General features: G+C 45.8%; 1 protein-coding gene and 1 pseudogene across 3 annotated transcripts in view; both read left to right on the top strand.

The window, feature by feature from the left end:
• The window catches only part of LOC126412623 (torso-like protein), a 518,977-nt gene that overhangs the window by 475,926 nt on the left and 30,521 nt on the right, over positions 1–12,530 (top strand). The gene's annotated exons all lie outside the window — the stretch shown is intronic.
• Positions 6,390–6,507, top strand: LOC126413603 (5S ribosomal RNA; annotated as a pseudogene).

Here is a 12,530-nt window from a genome sequence, read left to right as displayed (position 1 = left end):
ATTGGGGTACTGAAAGGTGTGTGTCCGCTGCGTTCTCGCCGTTAGACAGGAGACCATAAAGAGCAGCGAAGGACCGTCTGCGTGGAATTGCTTGCACGTTATGAGGCTTATCGTGACAATTTCTTTTCGAACTCCGTCACAGATGATGAAACATGGGTTCGTCACCTCGAACAAGAAACAAAACGCTTCTCCTCCGAAATAAAGTTCAAAGCCGCACTCTCAACCGGAATCAACGTGGATTCTGGAAACAGCGATCGTGTGAGACCCAACTCGCTTTATTTGTTCATGAGACCCAGAAAATATTAGATACAAGCTCCCAGGTAGATGCCATTTTCCTTGACTTGCGGAAGGCGCTCTATACAGTTCCGCACTGTCGCCTGACAAACAAAGTAAGAGCTACGGAATATCAGACCAGCTGTGTGGCTGGATTGAAGAGGTTTTAGCAAACAGAACACAGCATGTTGTTCTGAATGAAGATACGTCTACAGACGTTAAAGTAACCTCTGGCGTGCCACAGGGGAGTGTTATGGGACCATTGCTTTTCACAATATATATAAATGACCTAGTAGATAGTGTCGGAAGTTCCATGCGGCTTTTCGCGGATGATGCTGTAGTATACAGACAGGTTGCAGCATTAGAAAATTGCAGCGAAATGCAGGAAGATCTGCAGCGGATAGGCACTTGGTGCTGGGAGTGGCAACTGACACTTAACATAGACAAATGTAATGTATTGCGAATACATAGAAAGAAGGATCCTTTATTGTATGATCATATGATAGCGGAACAAACACTGGTAGCAGTTACTTCTGTAAAATATCTGGGAGTATGCGTGCGGAACGATCTGAAGTGGAATGATCATATAAAATTATTTGTTGCTAAGGCGGGTGTCAGGTTCAGATTCATTGGGAGAGTCCTTAGAAAATGTAGTCCATCAACAAAGGAGGTGGCTTACAAAACACTCGATCGGCCTATACTTGAGTATTGCTCATCAGTGTTGGATCCGTATCAGATCGGGTTGACGGAGGAGATGGAGAAGATCCATAGAAGAGCGGCGCGTTTCGTCACAGGGTTATTTGGTAAGCGTGATAGCGTTACGCAGGTGTTTAGCAAACTCGAGTGGCAGACTCTGCAAGAGAGGCGTTCTGCATCGCGGTGTAGCTTGCTCGCCAGGTTTCGAGAGGGTGCGTTTCTGGATGCGGTATCGAATGTATTGCTTCCCCCTACTTATACCTCCCGAGGAGACCACGAGTGTAAAATTAGAGAGATTCGAGCGCGCACGGAGGCTTTCCGGCAGTCGCTCTTCCCGCGAACCATACGCGACTGGAACAGGAAAGGGAGGTAATGACAGTGGCACGTAAAGTGCCCTCCGCCACACACCGTTGGGTGGCTTGCGGAGTATAAATGTAGATGTAGATGTAAAGTCCTTCTTCGGTCTTCTGGGACTCTCAAGGGGTTATTCTGTTTGATGTGTTCTCTCATGGTGCAATGAGCAATTCTGAAGTGTATTGTGCTACCCTCAGGATACGGAAGAAGCGATTTCAGCATATTCGTCCCTCACACAAGTCTGCACACCCGAGAGAAGCTCACTAAACCTCAATGGACTGTTCTTCCTCATCCACCTTCCATCTGTAAGGCCCAGTGAAGGATGCAGGCCACGTGAAGCAGTACGTGGTCGATGAGGAGGTTGTTGATACAGCAAGACGTTGGCTCCAGCCTCGACCAGTAGAGTGTTACCACGCCGGATTACAGGCCCTCCCAGTAAGGAGACGTAAGGCCGCAGCACTGAACGGAGATTATGTTGGAAAATAGTGTTTTGTAGCCAAAAGAGTGGGGAATAATATGACGTACTGGAATTCTGAATAAAGCCAAGCTGCTCTGACGAAAATAATTGTTGGATTACTTATTGGATACCGCTTGTAGTTGTGACAGAGGAGGAACATTTGACTAAATATGCACGAAGTCTGGGCTCTGCTACCTTGTTACCTCCTGGCATTATATTTCTGCGCCGTGGATCTTCGAAACACGGGAAGCGACTGCAATTTTCAGTGATCACAAAAGCGAGTGAATCTGTCGTCCGTATCTCTGGCGTTTATCCGTCTCGCCAGATACGGCGCGTGTGCGGGACTGCCCGTTTCCCGTTCCCTAACGACTCTTTGCCTCGTCTGGCATTCCTCTGATAGGACCGTGGAACAGCTAATGGCCCTCAAGTTATTGGCCCAGCAGCATCTGATAGTGCAGAGCTGCTCATAGAGGCATTAGTAAATGTGCTTAGCCTACTGTGTGGGTACTTACAAATACAGTCAACTCATAGAAGTGTTTTTCTTTTTATACAATTTTTTCTCTGAAATGATAGTATCTCCAACGTCAATGTTTCTTTTTCCTACAGTAAATAAATAAATCAATCAATCATAAAATCACTTTACACCGTTATAAGTACTTAACAGTGTCACATACAAAGTTACGCGACCCTCACGGTACTGGACATATATTAGAGAGGACGTGAGGGTCAAATCCGTGTCTGGCCATCCTAGTTTAGATTTTCCATGTTTGTCATACGATTACATGATGGAGGCCGTGCCTGTTATTTGAAGACAAATGTTGATGGTGTTGCGACAGCAACCAGCCACAAATTTACTTTCAGTTCCTTTATTCAAAGGGCACCGTTACCTGTTTCGAATCGATGTGGTTCATCTTCAGACGGTTTACACGCTTTCCTTGTGACATGTGGTGTGTTTTTTTTTTTACAGATTAATTGTCCTAAAATATAAATAATACATAATTATAAGCACGCCATGCACAGATGGTTGCGTTACAGATTTTCGTTGCATGTGACTTACGTGAAATGTCGCTTTGGAGTGTTTCTTATGAAAAGAAACACTCCAAACCGACATTTGTATGGCGTGCTTATAATTATGTATTATTTATATTTTAGGTCAATTAATCTGTAAAAAACACCACATGTCATAAGGAAAGCGTGTAAACCGTCTGAAGATGAATCACAACGATTCGAAACCGGTAACGATACCCTTTGAATAAAGGAACTGAAAGTAAATTTGTGGCTGGTTGCTGTCCCAACACCATCAACATTTTCCATGTTTTCTCTAAATCAGTTCAAGCGAACACCGCAATACTTCCTTCAAAAAGCGTGCAGCTGATTTTGCCCAACAGCCTTGCCAAAAGTAATGATTTCATCAAGCATCACTAAACCATAACCTCTGCCCCTTATCTCGTATTTTTTATGAAGGACTAATTATCCTCTGGCTGTTATGACAGTTGGAAGTGTTTCGTAATCAATACAGAAGGTGATATCGGGTAAGAGCTTATTCAGTGCTGACTGACTCGGTAATCAGTGACATCGGTTACATTTTACGTGGTCTGGGCAGCGAGAGTGGGATAGTTTTCTATTTGTGTTGGTCTCCAGGTCCCAAGTGGGCATAAAAGTGTTGCGTTTCACTGGTACACAAAAAAGTATGTCATTGCATCGTACCTGACGAGGCAGGCCATCTTTCATGCTGCTAATACTATAACGCACACATAAATATACAGTGTTTGGTCAGAAGTATCCGGACACCCCTCTGTAATGCGGAATGGACCACTAGAGGCCGCAAGGGGCGGACCCGTCAGTATAAAGGGTATTGGGCTGTATTGAATTGTCAGCGGAGAAGCAGTAACAGCAAAATTGGTTGGATAGGAGAGCTCAGTGACTTGGGACATGGACTAGTTAGTCCTAGGATGTTACCTGAGTAACCATTCCATCACGGAGAATTTCAACCCATCTAAAAGTGGTCAGGTCGACTGTTGATGTTGGGATTATGAGATTGAAACGCCAAGGAACAACCGCAGCTCAAACAAGTCGAGGCGCACCTCATATACTGACGGACAGGGACCGAAGAACATTCCGGATGGTGATTGCTGAAAGTCGCATTAAACTCGTGAGTTCCGGGCTGCTGCCAGCATTCCAGCTAGCACAATGACTGTGCGTCTGGAATTAATAATAATGGGGTATAGTGGTCTAAGTCACACATTTCTGCAGTCAGTGTTAAGTGATGCTTCAGATTGTGTAAATGATATGTAAAGGTTTTTTTAAAAATTACCGCTACCAGTCACAAACTTTGTTGACTGTCTTATTATTTATTTAGTGACATGTTTCGACGGAATACCTCATCTTCAGGCTAAATGGCATTACAAAAACAATTTTACAATAAGGTCGTACTGATGTTACATAGTCTTTTCGTAAATGCTGGCATTATCCTCTGGAAGAAGAGAAAATTTGAAAGGTGGCTACACTGAGCCACTGCGCCAGAGATTGCGCCAAAGAGTATTATTAAGCCGCCTACACAGTGCCTGTTAAGAACTCGTAGCAGTCAGTGCCTTTCGAGGACTCGGGGTAGTCTGTGCTGAGATGTCGTAGTGAGGAGTGTTTGTTGAGATGTGCTAGCAGGCAGGCAGTGCTTGCTGAGATGTGATACTAGAGAGTCTTGTTGAGATGTGGTAGTAGAGAGTCGGTGTGGAGATATATTGTAAGGATTAGAGTGATTTTCATCAATATAAATGAGGTAACAAACTCCGTTTCTTTTTTTTTCATTATTTCAATGTCCTGTATAATGAGTCATTACAGGTTCAGTCAACAAAGCATCTGGCTTGTGTTCTTGTATTAGAGTGTAATTCTGCTTTCCTTACGCAATTATAGTATTTCTATTTTTTAATTACTTCAGTATAAATGGTATTTAAAATTTCTTGTCTTGTTGAAGAAGAACCGTGCCAGATGTGTACGTTGAGTCACTCTCCCACACACAGAACAATTACACATGTGCTTTGGTTTAGTAGGTTTTATAGTTGCTGGGGACTTAATTAATTCACTGTGTTAACGAAAATTTTCTTTCATTGTTTGTTGTTATTCTATGCAGTCAGATTGCGTACAAATACTAGTCAGGGCCAACCGTTTACGAGACTTGCGTAATCGGACAGACAGCTACTAAAAATCTAAAAATATTTGCATTTTATTTAATTAAGCCCCCATGCAAACTGAGTAAGAGGCGATGCCACTTTGGAAGCTGGACTGACGTTTGCATGAAAATGTTTTGTAACGGTCACTCAATTTGTTCCTATGGCGTGACAGTCTCGTTATGGTGCGCTGAGGTGTTTGCATTTCCGTGGCTCTCCTGGCTTTCTTGGTCACTGTTCACAAATTTTCACTAACGTAACAGTAACTTGGAAACACTATCACAAAAACAAATCTGTAGTGCAGAAAAAACCTGTAGTGTAGAACCATGTGGGACCCCATTCGTGACGCTTCCCCAGTTTAAGGGATTTGATGGCTTTTGCGCATTATGTGAACTGTTCATTTCAACCTTCTGTACTCTTACAGTTAAATATGAATTAAACCATTTGTGTACTGCCCCACTCATTCCACAGTACTTCAGCTTATCTAGGAGAATTTCTTGATTTATACAATCAAAAGCGTTTAATAGATCACTGAAAATTACAATTGGTGATGTTTGGTTATGCATTGTACATAATGTATGATCAGTGAAAGTGTATAAGGAATTTTCTGCTGAAAAGCCTTTGTGAAAACCAGACTGCCATTTCGTTACTACCTTATCTTTAAAAATATCTGTTGCTATTTTTGAATAGATTACTTTTTCAAGGATTGAGGACAAAGCTGTCAGAAGTGGGACTGGGCAGTAGTTGTTGGCATCAGACCCATCCCCCGTTTATGCAATCGTTTAACAACAGCATATTTCAGTCTATGAGGAAAAGTGCCCTATTTCAGTGATCTATTACATATGTGGCTGAGAGTCCTATTTATCTTGCAGTACAGTGTCGGAGATGTCATAATTTCCATGTGGGCTTTTACTTTTGACTTGGCGACCTTTTTTCACTCATTTCAAGATATTGGACCCTGTGAGGAACGACAGCCAGTATAGGCTCAGACTGCTATATGGTAGGTTGAAAATGGTTCAAATGGCTCTGAGCACTATGGGACTTAACATGTGAGGTTATCAGTCCCCTAGAACTTAGAACTACTTAAACCTAACTAACCTAAGGACATCACACACATCCATGCCCGAGGCAGGATTCGAACCTGCGACCGTAACGGTCACGCGGTTCCAGACTGAAGCGCCTAGAAACGCTCGGCCTATATGGTAGGTGACTACATCTTCTGAGGTGAGTGATAATGCCTCCATTGAGGAAAATGTTTGATGAACATCAGGATGAAATGTCGCCTTTTCCTGGCCTCACAAATTAATGGATTTGAAGGACCTTTACGCTAAGTTGGGGTCATATACGCTTCTCCTGCGTCTCTCAAGAAAGTATATTTGTCAGAGAATTGTATAAATGTTTACTGAACGCCACTCAGAATTTGTATGCCACGATACCCAGAAGGGGGCAACGGCCTTGCCACAGTGGATACACCGGTTCCCGTGAGATCACTGAAGTTAAGCACTGTCAGGCTGGGCTAGCACTTGGATGGGTGACCATCCAGGCCGCCATGCGCTGTTGGCATTTTTCGGGGTGCACTCAGCCTCGTGATTCCAATTGAGGAGCTACTCGACCACACGCCCCTCCTATCCGCATCCTCAACTGAGGATGACACGGCGGTCGGATGGTCCCGATGGGCCACTTGTGGCCTGAATACGGAGTGCTTTTTACCCAGAAGGCCTGGGACTGTTTCAGATGCCAGATGTGAAGCTTGTTTGTTATTTGGTCAAAAATCTGTGGAGGTCTGCTGTGCCTAAGCGGGCTTGTACGGACGGGTCACATTACACGAATTAAGTACGAAGGTCACGGGATGAATGAGTCACACTATTGTAACACCCACCAAGAAGTAGCATCTTCGTCGATCCTGCACATATAAGCACAGTCCAGTGACGTAAATGTAATCACCGCGTCTATTCGACGTCAACGTGCAGTAGCCACTTACAGGCGGCAGGTGGCAGCGCTGACAGTGTAGGGTGTATAAAGCTCGACCCCCGGCTGGGGGAGGAGGAGGAAATGCAGAAAACAGTGCAGTCGTTGTCGTAATGCGCAAGCGCAGCGATTTATCTGCCGTCCAAAACATCATGATCATTGGCTTTCGGATTAAGAGTAAAATATTTCCGAAATGGCTAGTTTACAAACTATTCGTGTGCCGTTGTGGTTAAAGTATACCATGCATGGCGAAACGGCGCTATCCAAAATCTGCGCTGAGGCAACTGTGATACACCACCGGCCATAGATTACAGGGGTGGAAGACGACTGTGGATGTGTGTGCTGGCGAATAGACACGGAACTGTCGAGCAACTGTGCATGGGGGCTTAATTAAATATATAATGCAAATAATTTTAATTTTTTGATTTAGTAGCTGTCTGTTCGGTTACGCTGTCTCGTTTTAGTTTTAGTACGCAATCTGACTGCATAGAATAACAGCAAAGAATGAAATGAAATTTCCGTTAACACAAGTAATTAATTAAGTCCCCAGCAACTATAAAACCTACGAAACAACAAGCACAAATGTAGCTGTTCTGTGTGTGGAAGTGTGATTCAACGTACACATCTGGCACGGTTCTTCTTCAATAAGACAAGAAATTTAAAATACCATTTACACTGAAGTAATTAAAAAAATAGAAATACTATAATTGCGCAAGAAAACCAGAATTACACTCTAATACAATAACACGAGCCAGATGCTTTGTTGACTGAATGACACATTATTTAAGACATTGAAATAATAAAAAAAGGGAATTTTTTTTACCTTCATATATATTGACGAAAATCACTCTGATCATTACAATATCTCCATTCGAACAACATCTGCTGTCTAGCCCATCAAACAACTGCATAAAACATGGAACAAGCACTCCCTACTACAACATCTCAACACCGACTCACTACTACCACATCTCGATAAGCACTCTCCACCACAACTTCTCGACAAGAACTCTTCACTACGACATCTCAGCAAGCACTGCCTGTGGAGGCGGCTGAATAATAGTCTTTGGCGCAATCTCTGGCGCTGTGGCTCAGTGTAGCCACCTTTCAACTGTCGAGCAACTGATGGCTCAGGTGCACCAGGAGGCTACCAACAGTGTGTCCTCAACGACCATCCAGTGAACTTGACTGGTATGGACTTCCGCAGCTGGCACCTTGTCCATGCACCCATGTTGCCCGCTGTTCTTCTGCGACGAAGGCTGGAATCTGCCCGCCAATATCGCAAGTGGACGTGCACTGAGTGGAGACAGGTGACCTTTTCAGATGAATCACGTTTTATTCTTCATCGGACGGATGACCCTAGGAGTGTACTGGGTGAACCGTCAGAAACAAAAAAAAAGAACTGTAACCAAAGTGGGCGGTATGGTCTAAAAAATGTTTCCATGCCATTCCCTGGGTGATCTCGTCATTTTGGAAGCTACGTGCAGTTTGTTTTTCCTCGTCACGATGGCACCTACCAGCAGGACAGTGCAACATGTCACACACCTCACGGGGCAATGGGCGTGGTTCGAAGAGCACCAGAGAGGGTTTACTGTATCCGACTGGCCACCAAACTCCCCATGTTTAAACCGAATCGAGAAGCTGTTTGACCACCTCGATCGGGCTGCTCGTATCAAGCTTCCTCAGCAGAGAAACCTAATGCAGCTCGCCGCGACACTGCAGTCGGCATGGCTCCACATCCCTGTCTGCACCTTCCAGAACCTCATTGACTCTCTTCCTGCACGTCTCGCGGTGATCCGCACTTCAGAAGGTGGCTGTTCAGGCTTTTGACAGGTGATCGCATGAATATGACTGCATTCAAGCTGATAAAACATCTACACTACTGGCCATTGAAATTGCTACACCTAGAAGAAATGCAGATGATAAACGGGTATTCATTGCACAAATATATTATAGTAGTAGTGACACGTCATTACATTTTCACGCAATTTGATTGCATAGATCCTGAGAAATCAGTACCCAGAACAACCACATCTGGCCGTAATAACGGCCTTGATACGCCTGGGCATTGAGTCAAACAGAACTTGTACGGCGCGTACAGGTACAGCTGCACATGCAGCTTCACCACGATACCACAGTTCATGGAGAGTAGTGACTGGCGTATTGGGACGAGCCAGTTGCTCGGCCACCATTGACCAGACGGTTTCTATTGGTGAGAGATCTGGAGAATGTGCTGGCCAGGGCATTAGTCGAACATTTTCTGTTTCCAGAAACGCCCGTACAGGACCTGCAACATGCGGTCGTGCATTATCCTGCTGAAATGTAGGGTTTCGCAGGGATCGAATGAAGGGTAGAGCCACGGGTCGTAACACATCTGAAATGTAACGTCCACTGTTCAAAACGCCGTCAATGCGTAAAACAGATGACCAAGACGTGTAACCGATGGTACCCCATACCATCACGCCAGGTGATACGCCAGTATGGCGATGACGAATACACGCTTCCAATGTGCGTTCACCGCGATGTCGCCAAACACCGATGCTACCATCATGATGATGATGTAAACGGAACCTGGATTCATCCGAAAAAATGACGTCCTGCCATTCGTGCACCCAGATTCGTCGTTGAGTACACCATCGCAGGCGCTCCTGTCTGTGATGCAGCGTCATGGGTAACCGCAGCCATGGTCTCCGAGCTGATAGTCCATGCTGCTGCAAAAAGTCGTCGAACTGTTTTTGCAGATGGTTGTTGTCTTGCAAACGTCCAGATCTGTTGACTCAGGGATCGAGACGTTGCTGCACGATCCGTTACAGCCATGCGGATAAGATGCCTGTAATCTCGACTGCTAGTGATACGAGGCCGTTGGGATCCAGAACGGCATTCCGTATTACCCTCCTGAACCCACCGATTCCATATTGTGCTAACAGTCATTGGATCTCGACAAATGCGAGCAGCAATGTCGCAATACGGTAAACGCAATCGCTATAGGCTACAATCCGACGTTTATCAAACTCGGAAACGTGATGGTACGCATTTCTCCTCGTTACACGAGGCATCATAACAACGTTTCACCAGGCAACGGCCGCCCGGTGTGGCCGTGCGGTTAAAGGCGCTTCAGTCTGGAACCGCGTGACCGCTACGGTCGCAGGTTCGAATCCTGCCTCGGGCATGGATGTGTGTGATGTCCTTAGGTTAGTTAGGTTTAAGTAGTTCTAAGTTCTAGGGGACTGATGACCACAGAAGTTAAGTCCCATAGTGCTCAGAGCCATTTGAACCATTTTTGAACCAGTCAACGCTGGTCAGCTGCTGTTTCTGTATGAGAAATCGGTTGTAAACTTTCCTCATGTGAGCACGTTGTAGGTGTCGCCACCGGCGCCAACATTATGTGAATGCTTTGAGAAGCTAATCATATGCATTTCACAGCATCTTCTTCCTGTCGGGTAAATTTCGCGTCTGTAGCACGTCATCTTCGTGGTGTAACAATTTTAATGGCCAGTAGTGTATGTCACTCAGCAGAAAATTGGGTGGGAGAGGAAATTGCTACCAAATATGTGCGACATCTATACTCGCCAGCCAGAGTGGTCGAGCGATTCTAGGCGCTACAGTCTGGAACCGCGCGACCGCTACAGTCGCAGGTTCGAATCCTGCCTCGGGCATGGATGTGTGTGATGTCCTTAGGTTAGTTAGGTTGAAGTAGTTCTAAGTTCTAAGGGACTGATGACCTCAGACGTTTTAAGTCCCTTAGTGCTCAGAGCCATTTGAATGAACCATCTACACTCGTCAGTCATGCGAAATCAGTCCAAGAGTGTGAAAACGATTTAGTTATGGTGAAGTCCTCAGACAACAAATGCGAGTAGTCTGCACGACACGCCGTGTTCTGGCGGCTACTCAGACTACTGGTTGCCGCTGCAGAGATGTTTACATTAGCGAGGTGTGTAGCAGCACTGTGCGCTGCCCACGGCTGTTTCCGCCGCTCGCACCGTACTGAAGAGCAGAGACGGACAGGTGTGAAGTGGCGAGCCAGAAGCGCAGGCGCTGCTAGCTCAGCACTTGGCAGGCGGTGCAAATCGACGCCTCGAAGAGCCCGGCAGCCTTGAAGCTGGCGGGGGAGGGCGAGCCGCGCCGGCCAGCTGTCAGTGCCGTTCTGGTGGAGCAAGCCCGCCTGTAAACACAGCGCGAGGCCCCCTCTGGAAACCCCCAGGCGGTCGTTAACGGTCGGTTCACGTGAAACCTTGCAGCGGCCCCGTGCTCCATTCATTCACATGTAGTGTTCCATAAATTCCGACACGTAGCAGAACATTCAAGGACGCGGAGTGAGTGAACTTTTATCTCTACAACCTCAGGTGTCGGCTTTTGTAATGTGCAAGGTCTGTTCAAAAAATTCCGGGACAATCGTAATTTCGCGCCAGTGATTTGATGGAGTGAAATGCGGTTGGCATCCCTGCACACGCCTGTGTTTAATGTGTTAACTGCCTCAAGTTTCATTGTTATATGTCTGTTAGTTATTGCTCAGTGCGGTAGTGAGTAGTTGTGTCGTACAGTTTGCGAATTTCGAGATGGCTGATTTAGAGAAGCAGCGCATGTGCGTTAAATTTTGTACGAGTCTCACGAAAACCCATATAGACACACATCAAACGATGCAGGAAGCCTACGGTGATGGGTGCTTAACCCGTACTCGGTGTTGCGAATGGTTATCACGGTTTAAAAATGGCCGGACGGAAGTTAAGGATGACCCTCGTATCAGGAAAGTGAACGAAATGGTGCGTGGCAATTCAAGACTGACTGTCCAAGAGATTGCAGAAGAATGTAACATTTCAGTTGGATCATGTCGTGAAATCCCGACACAGCATCTTCGAACCCATCGTGTTGACGCTTAGTTCGTTCCACGGCTCGTGAGTCAAGACCACAAAGACCCTCGCCTCGCAATCTGTGAAGATCTTATGGATTTCGCAGATGAGAACAAGATGCTCCTTAAGAGAATGGTTCTCACGATGGCAGACGTGGGTGTATGGTTATGAGGTTGAAACCAAGGTTCAGTCTTCACAATGGGTCGAGAAAGGTCCTCCAAGATCAAGAAAAGCTCACCAGGTCAGAACAAATGTCAAAGCCATGCCTGTAGTGTTCTTTGACTTTGAAGGATTTGTTCATTGTGAATTCGTGCTACAGGGACAAACTGTTAATAGATGGTACTATGGGGACGTGCTGTCACGCCTGCGAGGAAATGTGAGAACGAAACGGCCTGAAATGTGGCGAGGCAATTCATGGCTCTTGAATCACGATAACGCACCCGCACATTCGTCGCTTTTACTGCGTGACTGATGCACAAAAAAAAAAAGAAATCACTGTGCTGCTTCATCTTCCGTACTCTCAAGATTGGGCCCCTGCGGATCTTTTTTTTTTATTTCCAGAGTTGAGAACCGCGTTGACAGGACGAAATGGAATAAGCGTATGACATTGTTAGCCGGGAGGCCACATCGGGGGAAGCTCGACCGCCGGGCCAAGTCTTAATTTCAGGCGACGCCACAGTGGGCGACTTGAGTGCCGGTGATGAGGATGAAATGATAATGTGGACAACACAACACCCAGTCCACGGCCGGAGAAAATCTCCAACCCAGCCG

This window comes from Schistocerca serialis, chromosome 7 (assembly GCF_023864345.2).
Source record: "Schistocerca serialis cubense isolate TAMUIC-IGC-003099 chromosome 7, iqSchSeri2.2, whole genome shotgun sequence".
Classification (NCBI taxonomy): Eukaryota; Metazoa; Arthropoda; class Insecta; order Orthoptera; family Acrididae; genus Schistocerca; species Schistocerca serialis.
The sequence above is the reverse complement of the archived record's forward strand: the minus strand, read 5'-3'. Positions and strand labels throughout refer to the sequence as shown.